The sequence below is a fragment of the Aethina tumida genome, chromosome 1 (genome assembly GCF_024364675.1).
Source record: "Aethina tumida isolate Nest 87 chromosome 1, icAetTumi1.1, whole genome shotgun sequence".
In the NCBI taxonomy this organism is placed as follows: domain Eukaryota; kingdom Metazoa; phylum Arthropoda; class Insecta; order Coleoptera; family Nitidulidae; genus Aethina; species Aethina tumida.
This window is the reverse complement of record NC_065435.1, coordinates 54,193,481-54,221,120: the sequence shown is the minus strand read 5'-3', so window position 1 is coordinate 54,221,120 and position 27,640 is coordinate 54,193,481. Positions and strand designations below refer to the sequence as shown.

General features: G+C 28.8%; 1 protein-coding gene and 2 long non-coding RNA genes across 4 annotated transcripts in view; 2 read left to right on the top strand and 1 right to left on the bottom strand.

Annotated features, from left to right (window-relative positions):
* Positions 1 to 12,599, bottom strand: part of LOC109594810 (follistatin) — a 73,782-nt gene extending 61,183 nt beyond the window's left edge. The window contains exon 1 of one of the 2 annotated variants that reach the window (XM_049964252.1): positions 12,491 to 12,599. The gene's annotated coding sequence lies outside the window, so the exon portion shown is untranslated. Of the gene's footprint in view, positions 1 to 11,754; positions 12,054 to 12,490 lie in introns of those variants that run through there. The other variant, XM_020010049.2, reaches the window with a different exon arrangement.
* LOC126264823 (uncharacterized) lies at positions 12,149 to 21,008 on the top strand. The gene is made up of 3 exons (XR_007547446.1): positions 12,149 to 12,264; positions 20,468 to 20,766; positions 20,879 to 21,008. It is a non-coding gene; the product is annotated as an uncharacterized LOC126264823 (long non-coding RNA).
* Positions 21,009 to 22,473: 1,465 nt separating this feature from the next.
* On the top strand, positions 22,474 to 27,606 carry LOC109594805 (uncharacterized). The gene is made up of 4 exons (XR_007547445.1): positions 22,474 to 22,846; positions 24,886 to 25,050; positions 27,156 to 27,340; positions 27,453 to 27,606. It is a non-coding gene; the product is annotated as an uncharacterized LOC109594805 (long non-coding RNA).
* Positions 27,607 to 27,640: the final 34 nt, after the last annotated feature.

Sequence of the window (27,640 nt, the reverse complement as noted above, 5' to 3'; positions counted from 1 at the left end):
TTATTTGTGATTATTCTGAATATAACTTATTTAAAATAGTTTATTCTTTAATTATGAGACAAAAATAAAAAAATTATATGTAAGTTCATTCATTCACATGATTAAAAAATATTAACACTAACAAATATAATAATTATTTAATTTATAAATTATTATATTTTTTTGCAGATATCGGAAAAAATGAATGTCTCCTTAAATATACCACAAATGTTATTAAATTTAGATTAAGCATCATTAGCACATTGCAACTTATCGTTTTTGTATTAAATCATTAATCAAACACACAGACATTTGTTGTTGTGCTTTCCGCAAACAACGCGAGACGACGACGAAAGGGACAAGACATTTTTTCAGTATTAATTTTTCGAAAACACCGATAAGTGCACATCGGGCGCCCCTGAAGGTTGTTGTTAGGTAATGACCTTGCGGAATGCGGCGACACCGTGTTGTGGCGTGCTGTTCCAATTGCTTAATAAAGTATGTCTTGTTGTTTGTTGTTGTTGCTCGTCGTCCCTTCCTCTGCCGCCCGAAGTCGAACCCAAAGAAACGGTTGCGGGGTCCTTAAACGTTGGCTCGTCACACCAAAATCATCTTTTCGGCCGGCCGCGAGCGAGGCGTCGCGGAGACGATATTAATTTTTAAAAATCCGTTTCCAAACTGTAGACTGGTCGGTTATTGAGGTTTTTTCCATTTTCCCCGAGCAAAAACACGATGACTTGTGGGCGTCCGTGATCTTATCAAAAAAACCGAATCAGGGGCGTCATATTAAAATATCGTTTTTAATGATTATGCATGATTCAGTGATTGTATACCCACTGAAAGGTCTGAAAAAATGTAAATGTTCAACAGTGGTACCCACTTGGAAAAAAAATCAAAACCCGTTTCATTCTTTGTATTTTCAAGCAAAACGTAGTATTTGCATATCTCTATGACAACACTTTACAGTTTATTGAGGGGCCCGTTTCAATATTTTACGCCTCGCAGACATTCTCTGCATTTTGTGCAAAAATGAGCAAAAATACGACTGCATACATTTCAATAATAATAAAACTGTGTTTTTATGGTACAGAGGTGGTATTTATGAGGAAATGGGGTCATAGTTGCCGAAATGTTAATTCGAAGAATGGTAAGACAATCACATGTTTTCCTTTTAATTTCTAATTTAATTGACTCAAAATATGCAGACTATATGTACTTCTTATCGTCTATTGTTGTCGATTTTTTGAAATTTTAATTTGTTTTAGACTTGGTGCCATTGTTTCATTTTAAACATCACTTTTCACTTGAAAACGTTAAAAAATTCCTTTAATCAAATCATCACAACTTCCCTATTTTATTCAATTTACTAAAACCAAACCTAAATTTAATATTATTCTCATAACATTATATTCAACAATAACTTGAAACTCATACGTAGACTTCAAATTCACGAAGGATCAACATGGATAGAAATTTGAGCACAAAGAGTAGGTATACCACTTTAATATATATAATTGTAAATAAAAGTAAGTAAATTTTAGTAATGTAAGCTGTACAACTCCGATCATTTACTTTCATTATAAAAAAATTATAGATGTTATTGGAAAAAGTGGTGCCATTCAAATAATAATCAACTAAAATATTGTTGTTGAACTTTTAATTTGTTTCAAACTTGCTGACATCGTTTTATTTATTAACATCACTTTCCACATGAAAACCTTTAAAAATTCCCCTAATCAAATCGTCACAACTTCCATATTTTATTATATTTACTAACACCGAAGTAGTCGAAACTAGATTTAATATTATTCACATAACAATATATATAATAATAACTTGAAACTTATACGTAGACTTCAAATTTACAAAGGGTCAACATCGATAGATATTTGAACACAACGAGTAGGAATACCATTTTAATATATATAACTGTAAATAAAAGTTTGCAGTAAATTTTGGTAATGTAAGCTGATCACCTATTGTCGTTTTAAAAAATGTATAGAAGATATTGAAAAATGTGGTGCCATTTCAAATAATAATCAACTAAAATATTATTGTTGATATTTTGAACTTTTAATTCGTTTCAGACTTGATGCCATTGTCTTATCACTTTTTACTTGAAAACATTTAAAAATTTCTCTAATCAAATCATCATAAATTTTCTATTTTATTCAATTTACTAACACCAAAGTAGTCAAAGATAGATTTAATTCAATAATAACTTGAAAATTATACGTAGACTTCAAATTTACAAAGGATCAACATCGATAGATATTTAAGAAGAAGGAGTAAGTATACTGTTTTAATTTATATAATTGTAAATAAAGGTTTGCAGTAAATTTTGGTAATGTAGGCAATAATCAACTAAAATATTGTTGTTGATTTTTTGAAATTTTAATTTGTTTTGGACTTGCTGCCATTATTTCACTTTAAACATCACTTTTCATTTGAAAACGTTTAAATATTCCTCTAATCAAATGATCACAACTTTCCTATTTCATTCAATTTATCAGCACCAAAGTAGTCGAAGCTAGATTTAATATTATTCCCATAACAATATATTCAATAATAATTTGAAACTTATACGTAGACTTCAAATTTTCAAAGGATCAACATCGATAGATATTTGAGCACAAAGAGTATGTATACCATTTTAATATATATAATTGTAAATAAAGGTTTGTAGTAAATTTTGGTAATGTAAGTTGTACAACTCTCATCACTTATTTTCACTTTAGAAAATATACAGTCATATTATATATATAATCAATTCAATTCAATATTGAAAAAGGTGGTGTCATTTCAAGTAATAATAAATTAAAATATTGTTGTTGAACTTTTAATTCGTTTCAGACTTGATGCCATTGTCTCATTGTTTCACATCACTTTTCACTTGAAAACATTTAAAAATTCCCTTAATCAAATCATCACAACTTTCCATATTTTATTCAAATTAATAAGGCCAAAATATTAGAAGCTAGATTTAATATTATTCCAATAATATTATATTCAAGAATACCTTGAAACGTAGACTTCAAATTTACAAAGGGTCAACGATAGATATTTGAAGACAAGGAATAGGTATACTGTTTTAATTTATATAATTATTAATACAGTGTAGGCTGTACAACTCGGATCACCTATTTTCGTTTTAGAAAATTTCCAGTCGTCATTGGAAAAAGTGGTGCCATTTCAAGTAATAACCTACATTGCATTTGAATTCAAGGAAAATACCAGGAATGCTTCTTTTACGTGTATGTGACAGGTGGAGCCGTTTAAAATGGTAACATCCATAAAGGCTGATACATTGTAAGAGCTGTGTTGTATTCGTAATGATGCGGAATTTGTTAATGTAAATATTATTGTTGGCTACAATTTAGATATACATATATTACAATGTCATTCAGAGTACCGTACCCGATTTGTTTGCGTACTGTTTTGAAATCGGCATAGAATGCAATAAATCCAGGGTCATCGCTTGATTTGGTGCGAAAGAAAAAATTGTTCGGCGAACTAATTCAAAACATCTTTGTTTAGAAATCTCTACAACAGGATATTAGACGTATTACTTTGATTGGCCTTAAACATTTCAATTGCCATTCCTAGAAAATTATAATTGAACGGAATCTTTAATTGGGCACATGAGATGTTGGAAAACTGCGATGCAATTAAATAAATTTTCTGTTAATAATCCCAATAGTGGGATGAATTAAACGAGACAAATACGTCACGTACATTCCTTGATTAGTCTCAATATATTCGAATTGCAATTTTATTAACGCATAATTGCATCTGCTCTCGTTCACTTCCGCTTTGCGTCATTATCAATTAGTGCACCTTTTTGTGTTGTGTCGTAAAAGAATTTATTTCAAAAGCTGCTTTTAATAGGTGGAGCTTTCCTCTTTTTTTTTTCTTCCTTAAAAATTTTTAACAGACAGTGCAAATAATTTTTGGGTGGATGTATGAGGAATTCCTGCGTGTTTTCGTGTAAAAACCAACTGGAATAAATTATGCACAATTCAATTTCCATACGTGAGTGGACAGATAATACGGTCTCAATGTTTATCATGAGGGTATACATCTTTCTTTTTTTTCGCAAACAAATCGAAGAATGAAGGCAATAAAAATTCAGTCGGTAAACATGCGAGACAGGCATTTGGCAAGTAGTCCCTCTGTTTTGTGTATTATCACTTCCAAAAATTTACTTTAGCACATTTATTCGCACTCGGCTGTTTGTTTGGGATGGACAATTAGTAAGTAGCTTTGAGTGCTGTGGCATAATATACCTGTCGAGGGTCGCGGGTAACTGGTAAATATATAAAATAATTAGTGACCATTGGATGTTCCACACGCTAAAATCATTTTTAATGCTCGCCATAAAATCGGGCATCTTCAATTTGCAACTAATAAAAATTTTGATACCGAATTAACCAACCTGTTTTACTTTTACCAATTTTTTGTGTGATTCACCTCCTACCATTACCAAAAAGTCTACGAGACGTACGATTTATAATTGCTTCAAAGAATCCACGTAACGATTTCGAAAGAAAAAGACCAGGACCAACTTGAAACGTTCGTAAAACATCTGCGATGCTCCGAACGAAATTCATAATCGAATAATTAACCGGCAACAAAGGAAAAACGAAACGTTTCGGTGGCATCGATCAAATTACATCTAACGCACATTAATAATGCGCGCCAGTTTGTCTGGAACGTCCTCGCATCAATCATCGGCGAGATGGCGAGTACGCGGAGTTCTTGTTCGTACAGAAATTTTAGAAAAAAGAACAATTGCGATTTCCTGCGGCCGCAGCGCGCACACACACACCTCGTCGCGATGATCACGGTCTCGAGGACGTTGACGGGGTCCGAAGAGATAAGCCTTTGGTACACAGTGCTTCCAGGAATGGTGAGCCCACGAAACGGACGCAAAACTAATAAATTATCGGACGCTTAAATCACCACGAGTCTCCTCCACGAGTACTCGATTATTAATATAATAGGAGAGACCAGGCGGTTACATCATACCATGTCCTTCACCTTGTTTTTCGTTCTCTTCGTATCTTAACGACCAGTGTTTATGATTAATTTTACAGGTAGCAGACGAGCGGCCGGCTAGTTCCTGCAATTCCAATTTGCAGCGTGTGCAATTTTTACGACGACCGTTTCTTATGCCCCGCTACAGCTTTTGCGTACCGTTTTCGACGTGTACGATATCTCATTGTCGTTGACACTTTTTTTTTGTTTTAATCGTAATTAAATAATAATATTGATTGTGCAAATTATTATTCAAAACTTGTTACGTTGTTAATTAAAAAAATAAATCGTACAAGATATTTCGACATCGAGTTTTATACAGTATTCGAGTCGATTGTTAGAACTAAGTATTATTATGATAAATATTATGTTTTAAAATAAAATAGTTCGAGTATGCGTTGTAAAAATATTTTCTCGAAAAATTTTCCTGGCAATATTTCTATTACCGTTTTAAAATACAATAGAGTTTAATTTAAACAGAAATATAGTACGTAGTTTTAATATATCCGCTGTGAATTATATTTTTTTACTTCTCTACGGCTTACGACGAACAGAGAGCAAAACACTTTCTATGAAAAAGTGCTTCGAATTCAATCCTCTTGTAACAATAATGTGAAATACCAAATTAATGAATGCATTTGAAATTCTCTAGAATTTATATTTAATTTTTTTAACTGAACTAAAATTGTTTCCTTTTTTTAATTTGTTCATTTTTGTTGGGCAATGTTGTAAAAGTTAAAAACAGCAATCCTTCTAAATAAATAGTGTGATGAAACATGTCTTTCTTTCGAGTAGTTATAATGTGAAATATTAAATAATATTCTCTAACAATGGTATTTGAAAATAAGATACTTTATATTGTTTCCACATTTCTCCAATTAACTTATTCGAATTTGTACACGACAAATTTGACCTACGACAAACCGGTAATAACAATACGTTTTAAGGTAAAAACTATTTTGAATTAAATCCTTTTATAACAATAATGTGAAATGATAAAATAATACAAAACAATATTCTCGAGAATTTGTGTATAAGAATATTTCTTCTTAACTTTACCTTATATCGTATCGTATTTCTAGAATTTCTCACATTTAAATTAATTGTTTGAATTTGTACATTGATTTTGAGAAAAATTGTATTAAAAACAAAATAATGATTATTCTATAAATACTTCTAAATAAATAATGTTAATATCTCAGGAATAGATTTAATATTTCCACTGTAAATTATAATTTTCTTTTAATTTTTCAACAAAAAATATTTTGAATTAAATCTCTTTATAACAATAATGTGAAGTGTTAAAATAATACAAAACAATATTCACGATAATTCATATATAAGAATATTTTTTCCAACTTTATAACGTATCGTATTTCTAGAATTTCTCACATTCCTCCAATTAAAATTAATTGTTTGAATTTTTACTTTGATTTTGAGAAAAATTGTATTAAAAACATCCAGTGCTCAAAATAATTATTATTCTATAAATACTTCTAAAAGAATAGTGTTATAAAAAACATATTTCTTATAGTAGATTTAATAGATCCATTGTATATTATAATTTTCATTTAATTTTTTATGACCTACAACGAACAGAGAATAAAAATACGTTTCAACGACAAATTTTTTTGAAATAAATCCTTTTATAACAATAAGGTGAAATGTTAAAATAATACAAAACAATGTTCTCGAGAATTTGACTTAAAAATATTTTTTCCTAACTTTATATCGTATCGTATTTCTAAAATTTCCCACATTTCTTCAATTAAAATTAATCTTTTGAATTGGTACATTAATTTTGAGAAAAATTGTGTTAAAACACATCCATTGCACAAAATAATGATTATTCAATAAATACTTCCAAAAGAATAGTGTCAAAAACAAATTTCGTATATCTTAAGAGTAGATTTAATGTCTCCAAAAAAAATTAATTTAATTTTCTATGATCTACGACGAGCATAGAATAAAAAATAATTTGGAATAAATCCTTTTGTGACAATAATGTGAAATGTTAAATGAATACAAAATAATATTCTCCAAAATTTGTATTTAAAAATATTTCTTAACTTTACCTTATATCGTATTTCTAGAATTTCCCACATTTCTACAATTAAAATTAATTACTTGATTTTGTACCTTGATCTTGAGAAAGATTGTATTAAAAACATCCAATGCATAAAATAATTATTAAATCTACAAGAATTGTGTTAAAAACACACCTCTTCAGAACAGATTTAATATCTCCACTGCAAATTATGATTTTCTTTAAATTTATTTTCCACTGCCTACGAGGACCAGAGAATAAAAATACTTTTCTACGAAAAAATATTTTAAATTAAATAATACTGAAACATATTTTTATATCTTCAGATAAATTTTAATATTTCCACTATAAACTAATTTTTTTAACAGATTAAAAATACTGTTCTACAAAAAATATTTCAAAAAAACCCTTTTGTAATCATAATTTGAAATATTAAATAAAGATATAACATTTTCTAGAATATTTTTTAAGAATAAAAATAAAATTTTTAAATTTTCATTACGTATTTTATATATCTTATAAATTGTATTAAAATCAATAATTAATCTATTAAAGGATATAAAGTATAAATTCTTATAAAAAATAGAATTAAATAACATATACTTCTTTATAATATTTTGAATTAAACGCTCTTGGAATAAGTGAAATATTAAATAAACAAAAAATATTTTTCTCTAGTATTTCATTTTAAAAATAAAAATATGCTTATCCTGTAAATTTAAGACGACATATTTCTAAAACACAATTTTTTAATTAAAATTGATTATTAATTTAAAAATATAAATTAATTACATCTACGACAGAAAACAGTCAAAAATATCTAAATCTTTCTAAAAAAACGAACACATATTTTTTTCTTTTTCTATTCTAATTAAAATTCTAATTATTATTAATTACCAAAAACGTCTTACCATTTTCTAAATCAATTTTCCAGATAGTCGTAAAGAAAACTAAGAGATAACTAAAATATATTAGCACTTCGCACATTACCACAATCTACGTAATGTTTATTATTTACATTTTGTAATAGAGAAATTGCACATGCCAGATGCACGAAATCATTTTTGCAAGTAAGCAGTAGACGGAGTTTAGTAGAAATGACCCATTAACGCGGGTGAAGGTGAGTGTGCAGCCACAAAAAACAAAAACTTGGTCCGTCTCATCTTTGGGTCAACCGAAGAAATGGTAAACAAGACCATAACATTAATACTGAGAGAGTCCAGCGCGGGCCTAAGTCCGCGCTCGGCTCGCCTCTCTCCACTCTCCGAGGGCAGATATGACAGATTATGCAAACGAACACAAAAGAATGCAAATTATTGCCATTGCGGACCCCGTCTGGATCGTACCCATTATTTCCTTCTGCGAGATTGTGCATTCGAACAGGTGGCCAATTAAAATAAATTAGTCTTATTTTGATTAGACGATGCGATACCGCCGTTGGAATGTCAAAATGTTAAGATGATATGTAATCCATTATCTGGTGGGTTTGATGGAAATATAACGTGCGCATTTTTTTTTATAACTCTAATATAATTTTATTGCAGCTACGATGGCATAAGATTTATATAAAATTATAAACATGCTCCCTGTGAAGTTCATTTTTACGATTAAAATAAATATTTATGTAATGAGAAAAGTGAACAAGACTGTTTTCAAGACCAAACGAGGATTACGCATGCAATTTTATGTTAACATTAATTCGTTTATTTTTGCATTGTAGTTTACTACGTTTAAAAACATAAAATGTTTTGGAAAAACACTTTACGTGGTGGAGAACGAGAGGCAGTGGCCCTTTTTAAGAGCGTTGTCCTTAAAAAATAAAAAATGCCTTCAATTATTTAATTGTAACAAGAATTTTCCATATTACGCCAATGTCCTTCACCTTGCCTTTCTTTTACATTAAAAAAACAAACATAATGATTTACAATTGTACAAGTATGAGTAATTCAGTTCCTTGACACTTATGTTTAATATCCGCCAAAAAATGCAGCAATTGCTTCACCGATCATTTATTTCCGATTGTAGACAACCTTGTCGCACGTAACTGCTCCATATTTCTCAATTATCGTCGGTTAATTGTGTCTCATTAGAGAATTATTGAGAATGTGTCGTGATAAAATGTTTTTTTCTTTCATTATTATTTTTAACGTGTACGCTTATAAAAGTGAAATTGAAGGCGTGAAACCGTATATGTTTTATATATTTATTATGTCCCGTCAATAACATATTTCAAATTTCCAAAGACGTTAGCGGCTTCCCCACAACGTAACATCTAAATAATCAGATCTATTATACGTATTCCAAAAATATCTATATCGGACATTTATCAGTGAATCAGGTTTCGTTGCTGAAAAACAATTTGTTAAAAATAGCCATTCCTTTCATACCCTTGATTTCCCCCTCAAAAATACATTTTCCTGGTAAACAATCCCCGTATTCCGTTCCGATTGCTACTGGAAAGATAAATGAAGAATTTATAGCATGAATCAGAGTATTTAGTCTATTGGATTCATATTCTAGCTGATAAAGTTCGTTAACTTTTTTAATTTTAATGCACCGGTTACTGTTGTTTCTTAATCAGATTAAAGTACATGCTTTCATAGTGTTATCTTAAACATTTAACCAAATATCAACCCAGTATTACATTGTATGAGGGAATAGGAGAGATAACAGCATTGTTTTAAGAAAAAATTCTAAAGAATATCTAAGGTATTTCCTATTAGAAAATATTTCTATAAATATGCAGTTTATTAGGAAATATAAATTTATTTTCAGAACCAATACAAAAGAGTGGAATTTTAATTTATTAATAAATTTTATATAAGATCAGAAATTTGAGTAGGCATTTCTTAAATTGGTCGTTTTTGTACCGTACAACGTAAATATGCACTCTCTAAACATTTTATATAATATTATTTTTATATTGATTAATTAATTATTTGTTAAATACCTGTGTGTTAACACAATTTAAGTAAAAAAGAATAAAGTAAAAGGACACAAATTGTAATAAAAAATCTCTGTAATTATTAAATATTAGAAAAATTTATTTATTTACAAACTAAATTTTATTTATAAATATAGAATAAAATTAAATAAATATTAATTAAAAATAGAAAATTGCATAGTTATACATGTGACAAAATTCAATTATTGAAATTTTTATCAAATCTTATTAAAATATTTAATTTTTTATTAACTTCTTGCTTAAAATTTTAAACAACCTTAAAGAAATAATATTTTAAATAATTTTACCTTGATTTACGAGAACTAATGTTGCAATTATTAATATTATTATGATTACTTTGATAAAACATAATTAACAAATTAAGTTCCAACAAAATAGTATCGTGAAATTATTTATATATTATAAATTATATAATTATTATAAACTAAAATTATACATTATAATTTAATAAATATTAATTAACAAATTAAGTCCCAACAAAATAGGGTCGTGAAATTATTTATATATCATAAATTATAAAAATATTATAAACTAAGATTATATATTAAAATTCAATAAATATTAATTAAAAATTGAAATATTACATAGTTACATTATTACTTATACAGTTGACACAGCTCAATTCTTTTAGTTCAAATTTAAATTTTCTTGCTTAAAACTTAAACAAACCTTAAGGACATAATATTTTAATAATATATTTTAAAGTTTAACATGTCAGTAAGGATATTTGAAATAATTTTACTTTGATTTGCAAGAAATAATGTTGCAATTATTACTATTATTATTTTGATAACAGATAATTAACAAATTAAATTCCAACAAAAGTGTTGTAAAATTATATAGTATAATAAATTGTACAAATATTATAAACTAAGATTATAGACTATACTATCAATAAATATTAATTTAAAATAGAAAATTGCACAGTTATGCAGGTAACAAAATTCAATTCTTAAAATTTTTATTAAAGCCTATTAAAATATTTAAAATTTAAACAAACCTTAAGGAAAGTAAATCATAATTATATAGTTTGAAGTTGAACATGCCAGTAAGAATATTTGAAACAATTTTATCTTGATTTACGAAAAATAATGTAGCATTTATTATTAATATTATTATTTCAAAAGACATAATTAACAAACAAATATATAAAACTTTATTATTTACTTAATAAGTATTATTAAATATATATAGTTACAAATTAATATTTTGAAAATTAATTGGAAAAGATTATACATTGAAATAACCTAAAAATTATAATATTAATAGTGTTACTTTCATAAATTTACATAACATAAAATATATTAATTCGAAAACGTTATTATAAGATCAAGTACACAAAATAAAATAATATTTTAAATTAAAATTATTTAAATTTATTATTAATTATTGCTTAATTCAATTTTAAAAAATGTGTGGAAATTTTATTTTTAATCATAATTATTGATTATAGATTTAATATCAAATAGTTTTATTTTTAAATTATCTTGAATGGAATATTTACTAAAATAAAATTAAGTTCATCAACAACATTTGTGGTAACGTTGTACATTCATCAATTAAAATATTTTTTCAGTAAAATTTATCACAACAGTTTAAAATTTTTATTTTATTTGATATTATGTGCAACGTTATTAAATGCTGTTGACAACGGCAAATATTACTAATACATTAAACATAGTAACAGTTTAAACAGAAATAGAAATAATTAAGGGTGCTCACTCACCAACGAATCAATCAAGTGCAGTCAGTCAGCGAATCACAAAAATGTTCCACAACAAAAAATTAAATAAATAAATAAATAATGTAAAAACAGCAGCAAGGAAACTTGAACAGAACAGAACCGAAAAACAGAGTACGGAGCAGAGGTACCGCGGTGGTAAACAAGCAAACCGCGAAAGGACAATAGAGCGCGACTTCCTGGGCACGAGCTCCTCGCCACTCGCTACTCGCCGACCAGAGCAGAGCAGAGAGAGTGTTAGATGGATGAGACAAGTGAGGTAAGTGTTGGGCAGTGCCGTGGCCTGAGCGGACAAAGCCAGTCTCAGCAGCAGACTGAAGGTGGGCCCGCAGCAGCGAGCGAGAGCATCAGAAGCGGCAGCGGCAGCGGCAGCGGCTTGCCCGGCGGACGGACACTCCGCCACGACTCGGCGGAGGAGAGGACCGTCGTGGTAAAAAAAAGCCACGGCCGAGAATGCACGCGGCGGCGGCGGCAGACACGGTCGCAATCCGACAGGTGAGTGCACCTGCACGACGTGCACCGACTATCTCCTCTCCTCTTTTCCTCTCTTCACCTTTCTTCTCTTCCCCATTTTATTATTTCTCTTCGTTTCGTTTGTCTTCTGTTCTCGCTTTTCGCGTTTCCACCACCTCCTCCGCGACGGCCGCCTGGGCCCCTTCCTGCTGCACGGCCCGGCCGTCCGCTTGCTCTTCTTTTCATTCTGTCTTTCTTTCTTACTTACTTTCTTGGTTGCCCCGATGCCGATAGGTGTGCTTGCTCACTACAGCGGCGGACCGGGCTCTTCACGCACCTTGTTTTTCCGCTTTCAACGCCGGTCGCACTTTACGATCGTTGTTTTCAACTTGGATCGTTACGTCGATATGTAAATAATGAAAAAAAAAAAAAAAATGGCCATAAATAAATGTGATGAAGTAAAATTGTCATACTTAATTTTAGATGTTACGAAAATCCGTCGGTGTGCATACACTAGATTTTCCGAAATGCAGTGATTCACTACTGATTAATATGTTTATCACTGGAACCACGTTTACCTGGTACAGATGCAGTAACGCCAGATTAAAAATAAAAGGAGATCCAAATTTCCTGTATTTAAATTCAATAAATTTATCAAATTATTCATTAAATACAAATTATAATTTTTTGAACAGTAGAGAAATATAAATATTTAAAAAATTAATTGTTTAAATTCAATTTCAATGAAAAAACTTTTTTCCATACGATCAAAAGTACTGCAGTACATAATTTTTATTGGTTTAGGTAATATTTTTTTCATAAATTAGTGTTATAAATATTGTACTGCGGTGGTCAGAGAAATAGCATATTTTTATTTTATAAATTTTCTACAATTATTCACATTGTATCTAAATCAAAATAATTTCTATTTAAATTAAATCTTAAAATAAATAAATGTGAAATGTGACTGGTTATACTTTTGAAAACTATATATTTGTTAAATAATTTGTTAATAATTTTAAACAAAATAGTTAATATTTTGTTCATTATAACTATATGTATACGATGAAGCGGAGGTTCACTGAAATATCGGCAATGGTCGTTTCAATTTAAATTTCCCGATTCTTCAATTAATTAACCATAATTCATCTAAATTTGATTCTTTTTGGTGTTTTGATCGAGATTACATGTCGTAATTGGTAAATTATCGTTGGCAAATGGTTACATTATAATATAGGAAACAGTACCTTTTACTAATAATTTTTTGTAATGGTCCTATACAATGACAATGAAAGGAACCTCAAACCAAAGCTTTTTCTCCATCTGTTTCAAATTTTTTGTAGTGTATCGGGATTCAAATTTTTATTAGAAAAACAATAAATGTATTTTTTACCATCTGATCTTTTGTTGAACATGGATTCATTCATTTTAAAGTACCCTTCGCCACAATTATAATTGTTATAGGTTAATTAACACATTTTTGTGCTAACTTTTAGTTTTGTTAGAATATTCTTTTTTGATACTAATGGTTTCTTTACTGAAATATAACACTGCAAGTTTCGTTCATTTAATCGACATCTGATTGTTCTATTGTACTAGACACACTAATATTGTATGGCCCAATTAATTCATAATTTATTTATTTTTGTTAGGATGTTTTCTTATTGTATTTTAAAATGTTGTGTTTCATTTTTTTTAATAACATGTGTTTACATGTTACATTACATTTTTCTGAAACATCTTAAGCTTTTAAGAACGGAATATTTAAAATATGATTTTTCATATTAATTATTATTGTTCATTTCATTTCTTTCTTCCCACTGAAAGTTACTCGATAAAATAAATTCTACTAAAAATAAATTATTACAATTAAAAGTTTTATTAAAAAGTGCCACAAAACGTACAAATATTTGATTTACTATCTCCGTCATTTTTAAACCGTATAAAATATTGAAATATATTTTAAAAACTGACTGCAAAAAAATATAAAATAAATCATTTTATGAAATATCTTACGAAATGTTTAAGTTTAAATTTTGTGTCATTTTTCTTTCCACCTTCCCTATATTTATTTTAATAATGAAAACATACTGATTTTTAAACACCAGTCTTTCTTAATCCTTAATCATATTTATCTAAGGCTATATTTATACTATAATACAGTAGGCTAGTGGCTACACTACCAAAAAAATACGATTTAACTACACTTATTTATCAAAATTTAAGATTACAAACATTTCCTCAATTCAGTAGATTTTCAGTCGTTGCATAGAATTAATTATTTTTATAGTCATTTTTGTTACTATTTTTATTTCAATAATAATAACCATACAAATTTTTAATAACCAGTTTTTTAATCCTTGCACATTTTTTTATTATTCACTTTTAAACATGTCTTTCATTTTTCTTGTAAATTATTATTATAATGTTGAAAATAAAAATAGAAAAAAATTTTTCGTCTTTTTTTTTAATTTACTTCCTCATCTTTGCAATGTCTTCCAAGTGGATCAATTTGCAAATTTACAAACAGCGATTATTTATAGAAAACATGTGCAAATCATTACATTTTATGATGCAGATTATAAGAGTTAAAAACCACGGTACCTTTTACTACACATACACTTCTATTAAATGGTGTATTATCAAGTCATGCTTCATAAAGTTGATTTATTAGGTTACCACGAGGTCGCAACAAATGCAGCAAACGCTGAATTCATTTCACCGCCGTACAAGACTGACCTTTAAGCATCGTGTATATTTATTTTTTTTCCTTTACACATAAAAAATTAAATTAAAAGATCGTTTACCAGTAGATAATTATAAGAGCCAGTATTATTTCTCGGTAAGACCTTATTTACGTACAATTCCATTATTTTTTCCCAGTTCTAAGTATTTGTTTTAGTTGTCATTATCGGCATTAATGTGTGATTTAACGTGTAACCAGTTTCAAATTAAAAGCGCTTTACAATTTTAATTGTCCAAGTTTCAAATATTGCCATTTCTTCATTTGGTCTGAGATATGTGGATGATGTGGACGAAATTTTCAGTACCAAATAAAAATGCATGGTAAAATATGGATGTATAAATCCTTAAATGTAGACATAAAAAGAATCTCGTATTAAATGCCTTTAAATAGGTTTATGACCTAAGCTAGTAAACAACTCGTTAAATTCACGATCATACTGCATCATCTTTTATTACATGTTGTCTAAAAACATACCTAATAAGTGAATTATACAGATTATGTTGTTGCATATTTGTTGATAGTATAAGTACATATTTGTCACAGCATAGAATTTGGGTTTTAATGTTCCCAAGTAAAATTACTCAGATGATGATGTAAAAAACTGTTGAAAAATTGTAATATTTACTATTTGCATAATAAATTGTTGACTAATATTGATGAAAATTATAAAACTTGTAAGAGTGTTTAAAAAATGTGTCGCATTAATGATTTGTTACTGTTACAATTAAATTCTCAACATTGTTTAAGACAATATTTTATCATGAATCAATGCATAATTTAAATAGTAAAATAATTATAATTTAGATCACCGCATAAATATTAAAAAAGTAATGCTGAAGTTAACCATTTTTAGCAGCAAATGTATATTTTATGACATTAATAGACAAACACAAAATGATTAATAATTTTTCAAACAATTTTGCAGAATCAAAATTTTCACGCTTAACGTATCGTTAAAATTCCTACAATATTTAAATTATGCATATACAAGTGAAAAATTATAATTAAATGTAACCACAATTACATATGATACTTTACATCAACTTTGTTTTAATTTTATAAATTTTGCATTTTTCGGCGATAATGAACAGTTTAGTTTTCTATTTGGACGTCGTATAATTATTATTTCTTTCCGAAAATGATTTCTAATACTAAATAATAATAATTTAAACAACATAAATGTATAGTGGACTAAATAAGGATATCATCAAAAGGGTCCATTATTTTTTAAATTAATAAATAAATTTTATATAAATCACTTAAGAAAAAAATAAAATGTTATTTCATACACAATGAATAAATTACTACCACATTGTTGATCTAATCAATTAAAACACAGTTTATTGTGAATTCCTTGTAATTTTTTTTTTCCATGAACAATAAATAAATAAAAATGTGGAACGTCTGACAAGGGGATTAGGGAAAATAAACTTTATTTTGTCTTTAGGCATCATTATTTTTTTGTTACAAATACCTTTACGAAAGACTGCACTGTTGACGTACGCAGTAACCAAATATAAAGTCGAATTGTTTACGCTACACATCCTGTCTAGCAGACGATACGCACTTTGATAAGGCTCAACTGGCCGATACAATCACTCGGCCACGAACCATATTTCTCATGTGCTCACGTGGATTAATCCCGAATCCTTATTCATATAAACAAGGGCCGAATTAAATTGAGCTTTTGTTAGAAACAACTAACAAGCATAAATGTATACGTAATGACAAAAAATAATAAATAAGCTGTGTGTGTAACATATTTTTTATTTGTTAAACTTTGAAAAGTTTACATATTATCAAGTTTTAATAGGTTTACTTTCGTGTCAGATTAAAACAGTAATTTAGTAATATTATAGTTATTTTTTTATAGAAATTTGAGACACTTTTTTTTAATTTTATTAAAGATGAAATTTGCTGAAGATTTGCTACTTGTTTCTTAATTATCCTTTAACTTATTGTTTTAGTACTAAAATTATATTATCCACATCTTTTTAAAAAAATTATACTTATGTCTTATAATATAAAATTTATCTGGGATTATACTTTTAATATACAACATGGTGTTTAAGTTAATGGTTATATTTTATTTGCAGATAGAGATTCAAAATATGATTCAGCTACATATAGGCAAACTAGTTTTGACGTAACAATCGTTGTCTTTTTATGTAAATTTAAAAATATACAGCAACGACCATAAGCAACTTATTAAAATATATAAAAAATATTTATAAGCTCTATAATTTGAATTGAATACCAGTACGTATAATGTTTATTGTTTTTTCTGTTATTGTTGTCTACTATGCTACTGGTCAATTTAATTTTATTCTTTAAAAAATTGCATACTTTTTTTATTTTCCTGTGGACAAAATTATAGCATCTTTTTTCATTGATTTCTGCGAATTTATATAGATTATTTACTAGTGACTTTTTGCTTACTATAATTAATTCATCATTGGTTAAACTGTAAGAAAAATTATAAATCTGTGCTAACAAGACCGAGAGAAACAAAAAGAGACGGCTAATAGTTTATGTCTAAATAAATCAATCTTTTCCCTAATTATTAAAAAAATTATAGAGCTGATGAACATGAGGTAGCTACGAAAAAATTTTCTAAAAACTTGAAAGAAAATCGATAACTGGATAATTCGAATGCCAAAAAACAAACCAATCTTATCCTCAACTAAAATTAAAGCCAATCTGTTTTGGCTTTTCGTTTGACCCCAGACCTACAAGAAAAACCCTAGTCCAATTTTGGCTTGCTAAGATTATATTCACTGGACCACAGAATAATGGGAACGAGTATTTTCAGTGAAAAGTCTAAATTTAATTTATAAAAAATGCTTATTTTAAATATGGACAAAATTCCAGTTCGTTATACCTATAGTGAAACCTGGTGATAATTATATGTTAAACAACAATTTGCTTCCATATGTCGTAGAAATGATGAATTTAATAAATTCGTTTCAACATGAAAATTCGAAATTGTAACAGATTGGTTATAAAACCAAAGCATCGATCTATCGGTCTTTGATCTATTTTTATATTTGTCTATTTAAAAAAAATACCAAAAATTTCATTTAACCACTGGTTACTCATTTCTGTGGAGTGACTATTACAACCTTATATTGAAAGTGAATTAAAGGTATATTTTACTTAACTTATGACGTGTACCAAATAAAATAGAAAATAATTTAAAATTTCAACTTTAATTATTTTCAAGTGACTTAAGATATTTTCAGAGCTGAAAAATAATGAAAACATAAAAAGCATTTTCTTAATTTTTAATGCGAAAGTTAAAATTGTGCTGGGTAAATTAATTTATTTCTAAATCATTCACATATTAAATTAATTTAAGAATAAATTAATTAACCCAATTTAACCCTTAATTTTTTAGTTGGAAGAATATCTTTAGGCACTTGAAAATGTCCACAAAACCTGCTTACGACATTTGAAAAAATGTTAATAAGAATAATTTATATATTTCTTTCAAAAAAATTGAAATTAAATTAATTGATGAAAATCTGTGTTTAATTTCTGAATAGAAAGAAATTTACACATAAAAGCTTCAAATTTATTGGAATTTTGAGGTGAGATTTTACGCTAAATACAAATCAAACACTAAATTGTATATTTGAATTCATTTTTGGCCGAAAAACTTTCTGCATGTTTATGGCTGATTACAATAGAATTAGAAGTACTTTCTTTGATAATTATTTTTAAATTCGATCTTAAGTAGTTGCTTTATAAATTAACGGATGTATCAATAATAATTTAAAAATAAACCGGTAGACATGTGCAAAAAATTAACAAAAAATCGCAGCCATTAAGGTCCACATAATTATATATTTGTTAATGATTCTCCCCAATAAAACACGTCTCGTTTATCTGCTTTGTTCCGTCCTAAATTGGCAATATTAAAATAAAACTCTATGGTCAATTTTGCCCACGATATGGTTTTTTAAAGTCCCATTTATCGTTGATAATTAAACTGAAATTGCAGTTTAATCGGCAACGAGCAATTTTTTTATTAGGTAAATGTTTACAACACTATTTAATGACCTCATTAAAAGATAATTTATTATCAATCAGGTATATAAATTAATTGAATTTATGCCTATTTAATTATTAAAAAGATATATAAATATACCGTTAACCCACTCGTGGTTAGATCAAACCCTTTTGCAATTGTTCATGTCGTCATATAATGTTAGGCGTATTGATAAAGTCGTGTGAAATTGTACAAGTCATTTTAAGGACTCTGTAGCTTTATTTTGTTTACTTGATGCTCTCCAGTCGATAAATAAACCGTCACTTTTGACTTGACATATTGACATCCTCCTTAATGCACCTTTTATGCCTGGCTATTATGCACTCTCCTGCAGTAATGAATCTAATACGGGGTAAAAGACCATCTGACGTCAATAAATTCTACCGTGGTCAACTAAAATACCAGATTAAAAAATGGCTATGGTAAAACACGTTTTTATAGCTTTGAAGGCAGTGAATGTCGGTGGTTTTATACAGAGATGCACCGTTACACAATTACAAATAATTTGTAACAATTACAAACACGAATATTCAGTTTTTGTGATTGCCTAATGATTCTATTCCCAGGAAGACTAGAAAGTCTAATTACAGTTTCTATTTAACTACTATGTACAAATTACCGAGTGTTTTTGTATAATTTTAAATTTTCGTCCAGACTAGAATTATTCTGGGACCCATTCAGTTAATTGGAAACGGACAACTGCAGAAATCAAATTTATTACATCATACTACAACGTATTTTGACATAGATATTCCGTGTACCTAGAGTAAATATTCGAGAAAGTTTCACATTAATGGATCTCAAAAAACTATTAATCAAATGTAGTCAGACGTATTGAAATTTAATACGAAATGAAGTTAAACAATTCATTAATAAATGAGCCATTTGAAACGTGGATGGTTTTGTTCCAAGAGCTGTATGTTGGAATAAAAAAGTATCGAGACCCTAACTGGCGTTGCAGACGTAATGAGTATAAACGAGCATGCGATCAGTTTGGAGGCGTTCAGTGGACGCGATTTGACCGCAACCGTCCCCGTAATGGTTCCCGGGCACCGCCGACATCCATTGCTCATTGTTTAGGCGACGAGCCGCGATTTCTCTTACTCACTTTCCGAAGTCTGCAACTGCATCCGCAAGAAGATTGATTACGGAAAAACAACACCTTCGCCATGGCATGGAGAGCAGGTGCGGAAAATACGGACGCATTTATATGAAGCTAGACAGGTAGTTCGAGTTAAGATAATTGAATAGTAGAATGCAAAAAGTAAATTAGTTTTTCAAGTGGAACGAAGGTTTATTGATTATGAAGCATTTGGTGTTATAGGTGGTTGACAGTCAAAAAATGTATTTTTTAACAACGAGAAACAAGCATTAAATAAATTTAAACCTGATAGAAACTTCCCTCACACACTGTAAAATAAACAAAAGTACCGGTTATTTTATTTCAGAAACGAATTTTCCATGAAACAAAAACGCATCAAAAGGCGGTTTCCACGGCAAAGGATTAAACATCAACCGCTGTCTGAACAACGGAAACCGTTACGAGTAAACAGTTTTTCATTTTGATTCGAGCAATGGTCCGATGTGGATGTAAGCTCCGAGAATTGGTGACTTAAATTGAAGCGAGTAACATTCACAACTGATTGGTATAAAGGACAAGCAAAGGTTTACAGTTCAATGGAGACAATCGTTGTCAAGGAAAGTGTTACTGGAACTTAAATAATCATCTCCATCTACAATGATCCAGGTAAATTTTTACTTAACTCAATCATAAAGAAATATTTTTAAAAAGACTATAGTAGTTAAATTAAATATTTATATAATATTTGAAATATAAAATATTATTTATTTAATTGCAGATTGAAGAAGAATCTTGGAAGACGTCGATTTTTAATCAATGTTCGTAAATTTTTGTCAAAACAGTGACTACGAAGTCTACCACAAAATTTCCAATATCGTTACTTGTAGAAAATTTTAGCAGGGGTGGAATAATGTGTAAAGCGATCTGTCAGGATGAAACGTGGGTAAATGTATGCCAATCAGTTAAATTGTATCAAAACTGAAAGAAAATATGGTTTGACATGTGTTAAATTGTGTTTTCATTCAGTTTTGACTCGGTTTGAATGACCGCCACGTTTCACAATGATAATTCTCTTTACGCATCATTTCTTCCTTCTAATTTTTTTATTAGTTTTCGATATGCAGAAATGGACATAAGTGAAAAAAACAATGTTTCATCATTATACATTTTTTCTATTTCAAAAGCGAATTTTCCATGAAACAAAAACGCATCAAAAGGCGGTTTCCACGGCAAAGGATTAAACATCAACCGCTGTCTGAACAACGGAAACCATTACGAGTACACAGTTTTTTATTTTGATTCGAGCAATAGTCCGATGTGGATGTAAGCTCCGAGAATTGGTGACTTAAATTGAAGCGAGTAACATTCACAACTGATTGGTATAAAGGACAAGCAAAGGTTTACAGTTCAATGGAGACAATCGTTGTCAAGGAAAGTGTCACTGGAACTTAAATAATCTCTCCATCTACAATGATCCAGGTAAATTTTTACATAACTCAATTATAAAAAAATATTTGTAAAAAGACTATAGTAGATAAATTAAATATTTATATAATATTATTTATTTAATTGCAGATTGAAAACGAATCTTGGAAGACGTCGATTTTTAATCAACGTTCGTAAATTTTTGTCAAAACAGTGAGTGCGAAGTCTACCACAAGATTTCCAATATCGTTACTTGTAGAAAATTTTAGCAGGAGTGGAATAATGTGCAAAGCGATCTGTCAGGATGAAACGGGGGTAAATGTATGCCAATCAGTTAAATTGTACCAAAACTGAAAGAAAATATGGTTTGACATGTGTTAAATTGTGTTTTCATTCAGTTTTGACACAGTTTGAATGACTGCCATGTATTTCCCCCTTTTCACACTGATAATTCTCTTTACGCATCATTTCTTCCTTCTAATTTTTTTTATTAGTTTTCGATATGAAGAAATGGACATAAGAGAAAAAAACAAAGTTTCATCATTATACATTATACGAGTAACATTCACAACTGACTGATATAAAGGACAAGCAAAGGTTTACCGTTCAATGGAGACAATCGTTGTCAAGGAAAGTGTTACTGGAACTTAAATAATCATCTCCATCTACAATGATCCAGGTAAATTTTTACTTAACTCAATTATAAAGAAATATTTTTAAAAAGACTATAGGAGTTAAATTAAATATTTATATAATATTTGAAATATAAAATATTATTTATTTAATTGCAGATTGAAGAAGAATCTTGGAAGACGTCGATTTTTAATCAATGTTCGTAAATTTTTGTCAAAACAGTGACTACGAAGTCTACCACAAGATTTCCAGTATCGTTACTTGTAGAAAATTTTAGCAGGAGTGGAATAATGTGCAAAGCGATCTGTCAGGATGAAACGGGGGTAAATGTATGCCAATCAGTTAAATTGTATCAAAACTGAAAGAAAATATGGTTTGACATGTGTTAAATTGTGTTTTCATTCAGTTTTGACACAGTTTGAATGACTGCCATGTATTTCCCCCTTTTCACACTGATAATTCTCTTTACGCATCATTTCTTCCTTCTAATTTTTTTTTATTAGTTTTCGATATGAAGAAATGGACATAAGAGAAAAAAACAAAGTTTCATCATTATACATTATACGAGTAACATTCACAACTGACTGATATAAAGGACAAGCAAAGGTTTACAGTTCAATGGAGACAATCGTTGTCAAGGAAAGTGTTACTGGAACTTAAATAATCATCTCCATCTACAATGATCCAGGTAAATATTTACTTAACTCAATTATAAAGAAATATTTTTAAAAAGACTATAGTAGTTAAATTAAATATTTATATAATATTTGAAATATAAAATATTATTTATTTAATTGCAGATTGAAGAAGAATCTTGGAAGACGTCGATTTTTAATCAATGTTCGTAAATGTTTGTCAATACAGTGACTACGAAGTCTACCACAAGATTTCCAATATCGTTACTTGTAGAAAATTTTAGCAGGAGTGGAATAATGTGCAAAGCGATCTGTCAGTATGAAACGGGGGTAAATGTATGCCAATCAGTTAAATTGTATCAAAACTGAAAGAAAATATGGTTTGACATGTGTTAAATTGTGTTTTCATTCAGTTTTGACACAGTTTGAATGACTGCCATGTATTTCCCCCTTTTCACACTGATAATTCTCTTTACGCATCATTTCTTCCTTCTAATTTCTTTTATTAGTTTTCGATATGAAGAAATGGACATAAGAGAAAAAAAAACAAAGTTTCATCATTATACATTATACGAGTAACATTCACAACTGACTGATATAAAGGACAAGCAAAGGTTTACCGTTCAATGGAGACAATCGTTGTCAAGGAAAGTGTTACTGGAACTTAAATAATCATCTCCATCTACAATGATCCAGGTAAATTTTTACTTAACTCAATTATAAAGAAATATTTTTAAAAAGACTATAGTAGTTAAATTAAATATTTATATAATATTTGAAATATAAAATATTATTTATTTAATTGCAGATTGAAGAAGAATCTTGGAAGACGTCGATTTTTAATCAATGTTCGTAAATTTTTGTCAATACAGTGACTACGAAGTCTACCACAAGATTTCCAATATCGTTACTTGTAGAAAATTTTAGCAGGAGTGGAATAATGTGCAAAGCGATCTGTCAGTATGAAACGGGGGTAAATGTATGCCAATCAGTTAAATTGTATCAAAACTGAAAGAAAATATGGTTTGACATGTGTTAAATTGTGTTTTCATTCAGTTTTGACACAGTTTGAATGACTGCCATGTATTTCCCCCTTTTCACACTGATAATTCTCTTTACGCATCATTTCTTCCTTCTAATTTCTTTTATTAGTTTTCGATATGAAGAAATGGACATAAGAGAAAAAAAAACAAAGTTTCATCATTATACATTATACGAGTAACATTCACAACTGACTGATATAAAGGACAAGCAAAGGTTTACAGTTCAATGGAGACAATCGTTGTCAAGGAAAGTGTTACTGGAACTTAAATAATCATCTCCATCTACAATGATCCAGGTAAATTTTTACTTAACTCAATTATAAAGAAATATTTTTAAAAAGACTATACTAGTTAAATTAAATATTTATATAATATTTGAAATATAAAATATTATTTATTTAATTGCAGATTGAAGAAGAATCTTGGAAGACGTCGATTTTTAATCAATGTTCGTAAATTTTTGTCAATACAGTGACTACGAAGTCTACCACAAGATTTCCAATATCGTTACTTGTAGAAAATTTTAGCAGGAGTGGAATAATGTGCAAAGCGATCTGTCAGGATGAAACGGGGGTAAATGTATGCCAATCAGTTAAATTGTATCAAAACTGAAAGAAAATATGGTTTGACATGTGTTAAATTGTGTTTTCATTCAGTTTTGACACAGTTTGAATGACTGCCATGTATTTCCCCCTTTTCACACTGATAATTCTCTTTACGCATCATTTCTTCCTTCTAATTTTTTTTATTAGTTTGCGATATGAAGAAATGGACATAAGAGAAAAAAACAAAGTTTCATCATTATACATTATACGAGTAACATTCACAACTGACTGATATAAAGGACAAGCAAAGGTTTACAGTTCAATGGAGACAATCGTTGTCAAGGAAAGTGTTACTGGAACTTAAATAATCATCTCCATCTACAATGATCCAGGTAAATTTTTACTTAACTCAATTATAAAGAAATATTTTTAAAAAGACTATAGGAGTTAAATTAAATATTTATATAATATTTGAAATATAAAATATTATTTATTTAATTGCAGATTGAAGAAGAATCTTGGAAGACGTCGATTTTTAATCAATGTTCGTAAATTTTTGTCAAAACAGTGACTACGAAGTCTACCACAAGATTTCCAGTATCGTTACTTGTAGAAAATTTTAACAGGAGTGGAATAATGTGCAAAGCGATCTGTCAGGATGAAACGGGGGTAAATGTATGCCAATCAGTTAAATTGTATCAAAACTGAAAGAAAATATGGTTTGACATGTGTTAAATTGTGTTTTCATTCAGTTTTGACACAGTTTGAATGACTGCCATGTATTTCCCCCTTTTCACACTGATAATTCTCTTTACGCATCATTTCTTCCTTCTAATTTTTTTTTATTAGTTTTCGATATGAAGAAATGGACATAAGAGAAAAAAACAAAGTTTCATCATTATACATTATACGAGTAACATTCACAACTGACTGATATAAAGGACAAGCAAAGGTTTACAGTTCAATGGAGACAATCGTTGTCAAGGAAAGTGTTACTGGAACTTAAATAATCATCTCCATCTACAATGATCCAGGTAAATATTTACTTAACTCAATTATAAAGAAATATTTTTAAAAAGACTATAGTAGTTAAATTAAATATTTATATAATATTTGAAATATAAAATATTATTTATTTAATTGCAGATTGAAGAAGAATCTTGGAAGACGTCGATTTTTAATCAATGTTCGTAAATTTTTGTCAATACAGTGACTACGAAGTCTACCACAAGATTTCCAATATCGTTACTTGTAGAAAATTTTAGCAGGAGTGGAATAATGTGCAAAGCGATCTGTCAGTATGAAACGGGGGTAAATGTATGCCAATCAGTTAAATTGTATCAAAACTGAAAGAAAATATGGTTTGACATGTGTTAAATTGTGTTTTCATTCAGTTTTGACACAGTTTGAATGACTGCCATGTATTTCCCCCTTTTCACACTGATAATTCTCTTTACGCATCATTTCTTCCTTCTAATTTTTTTTTTATTAGTTTTCGATATGAAGAAATAGACATAAGAGAAAAAAACAAAGTTTCATCATTATACATTATACGAGTAACATTCACAACTGACTGATATAAAGGACAAGCAAAGGTTTACAGTTCAATGGAGACAATCGTTGTCAAGGAAAGTGTTACTGGAACTTAAATAATCATCTCCATCTACAATGATCCAGGTAAATTTTTACTTAACTCAATTATAAAGAAATATTTTTAAAAAGACTATACTAGTTAAATTAAATATTTATATAATATTTGAAATATAAAATATTATTTATTTAATTGCAGATTGAAGAAGAATCTTGGAAGACGTCGATTTTTAATCAATGTTCGTAAATTTTTGTCAATACAGTGACTACGAAGTCTACCACAAGATTTCCAATATCGTTACTTGTAGAAAATTTTAGCAGGAGTGGAATAATGTGCAAAGCGATCTGTCAGGATGAAACGGGGGTAAATGTATGCCAATCAGTTAAATTGTATCAAAACTGAAAGAAAATATGGTTTGACATGTGTTAAATTGTGTTTTCATTCAGTTTTGACACAGTTTGAATGACTGCCATGTATTTCCCCCTTTTCACACTGATAATTCTCTTTACGCATCATTTCTTCCTTCTAATTTCTTTTATTAGTTTTCGATATGAAGAAATGGACATAAGAGAAAAAAACAAAGTTTCATCATTATACATTATACGAGTAACATTCACAACTGACTGATATAAAGGACAAGCAAAGGTTTACCGTTCAATGGAGACAATCGTTGTCAAGGAAAGTGTTACTGGAACTTAAATAATCATCTCCATCTACAATGATCCAGGTAAATTTTTACTTAACTCAATTATAAAGAAATATTTTTAAAAAGACTATAGTAGTTAAATTAAATATTTATATAATATTTGAAATATAAAATATTATTTATTTAATTGCAGATTGAAGAAGAATCTTGGAAGACGTCGATTTTTAATCAATGTTCGTAAATTTTTGTCAATACAGTGACTACGAAGTCTACCACAAGATTTCCAATATCGTTACTTGTAGAAAATTTTAGCAGGAGTGGAATAATGTGCAAAACGATCTGTCAGTATGAAACGGGGGTAAATGTATGCCAATCAGTTAAATTGTATCAAAACTGAAAGAAAATATGGTTTGACATGTGTTAAATTGTGTTTTCATTCAGTTTTGACACAGTTTGAATGACTGCCATGTATTTCCCCCTTTTCACACTGATAATTCTCTTTACGCATCATTTCTTCCTTCTAATTTTTTTTATTAGTTTTCGATATGAAGAAATGGACATAAGAGAAAAAAACAAAGTTTCATCATTATACATTATACGAGTAACATTCACAACTGACTGATATAAAGGACAAGCAAAGGTTTACAGTTCAATGGAGACAATCGTTATCAAGGAAAGTGTTACTGGAACTTAAATAATCATCTCCATCTACAATGATCCAGGTAAATTTTTACTTAACTCAATTATAAAGAAATATTTTTAAAAAGACTATAGTAGTTAAATTAAATATTTATATAATATTTGAAATATAAAATATTATTTATTTAATTGCAGATTGAAGAAGAATCTTGGAAGACGTCGATTTTTAATCAATGTTCGTAAATTTTTGTCAATACAGTGACTACGAAGTCTAGCACAAGATTTCCAATATCGTTACTTGTAGAAAATTTTAGCAGGAGTGGAATAATGTGCAAAGCGATCTGTCAGGATGAAACGGGGGTAAATGTATGCCAATCAGTTAA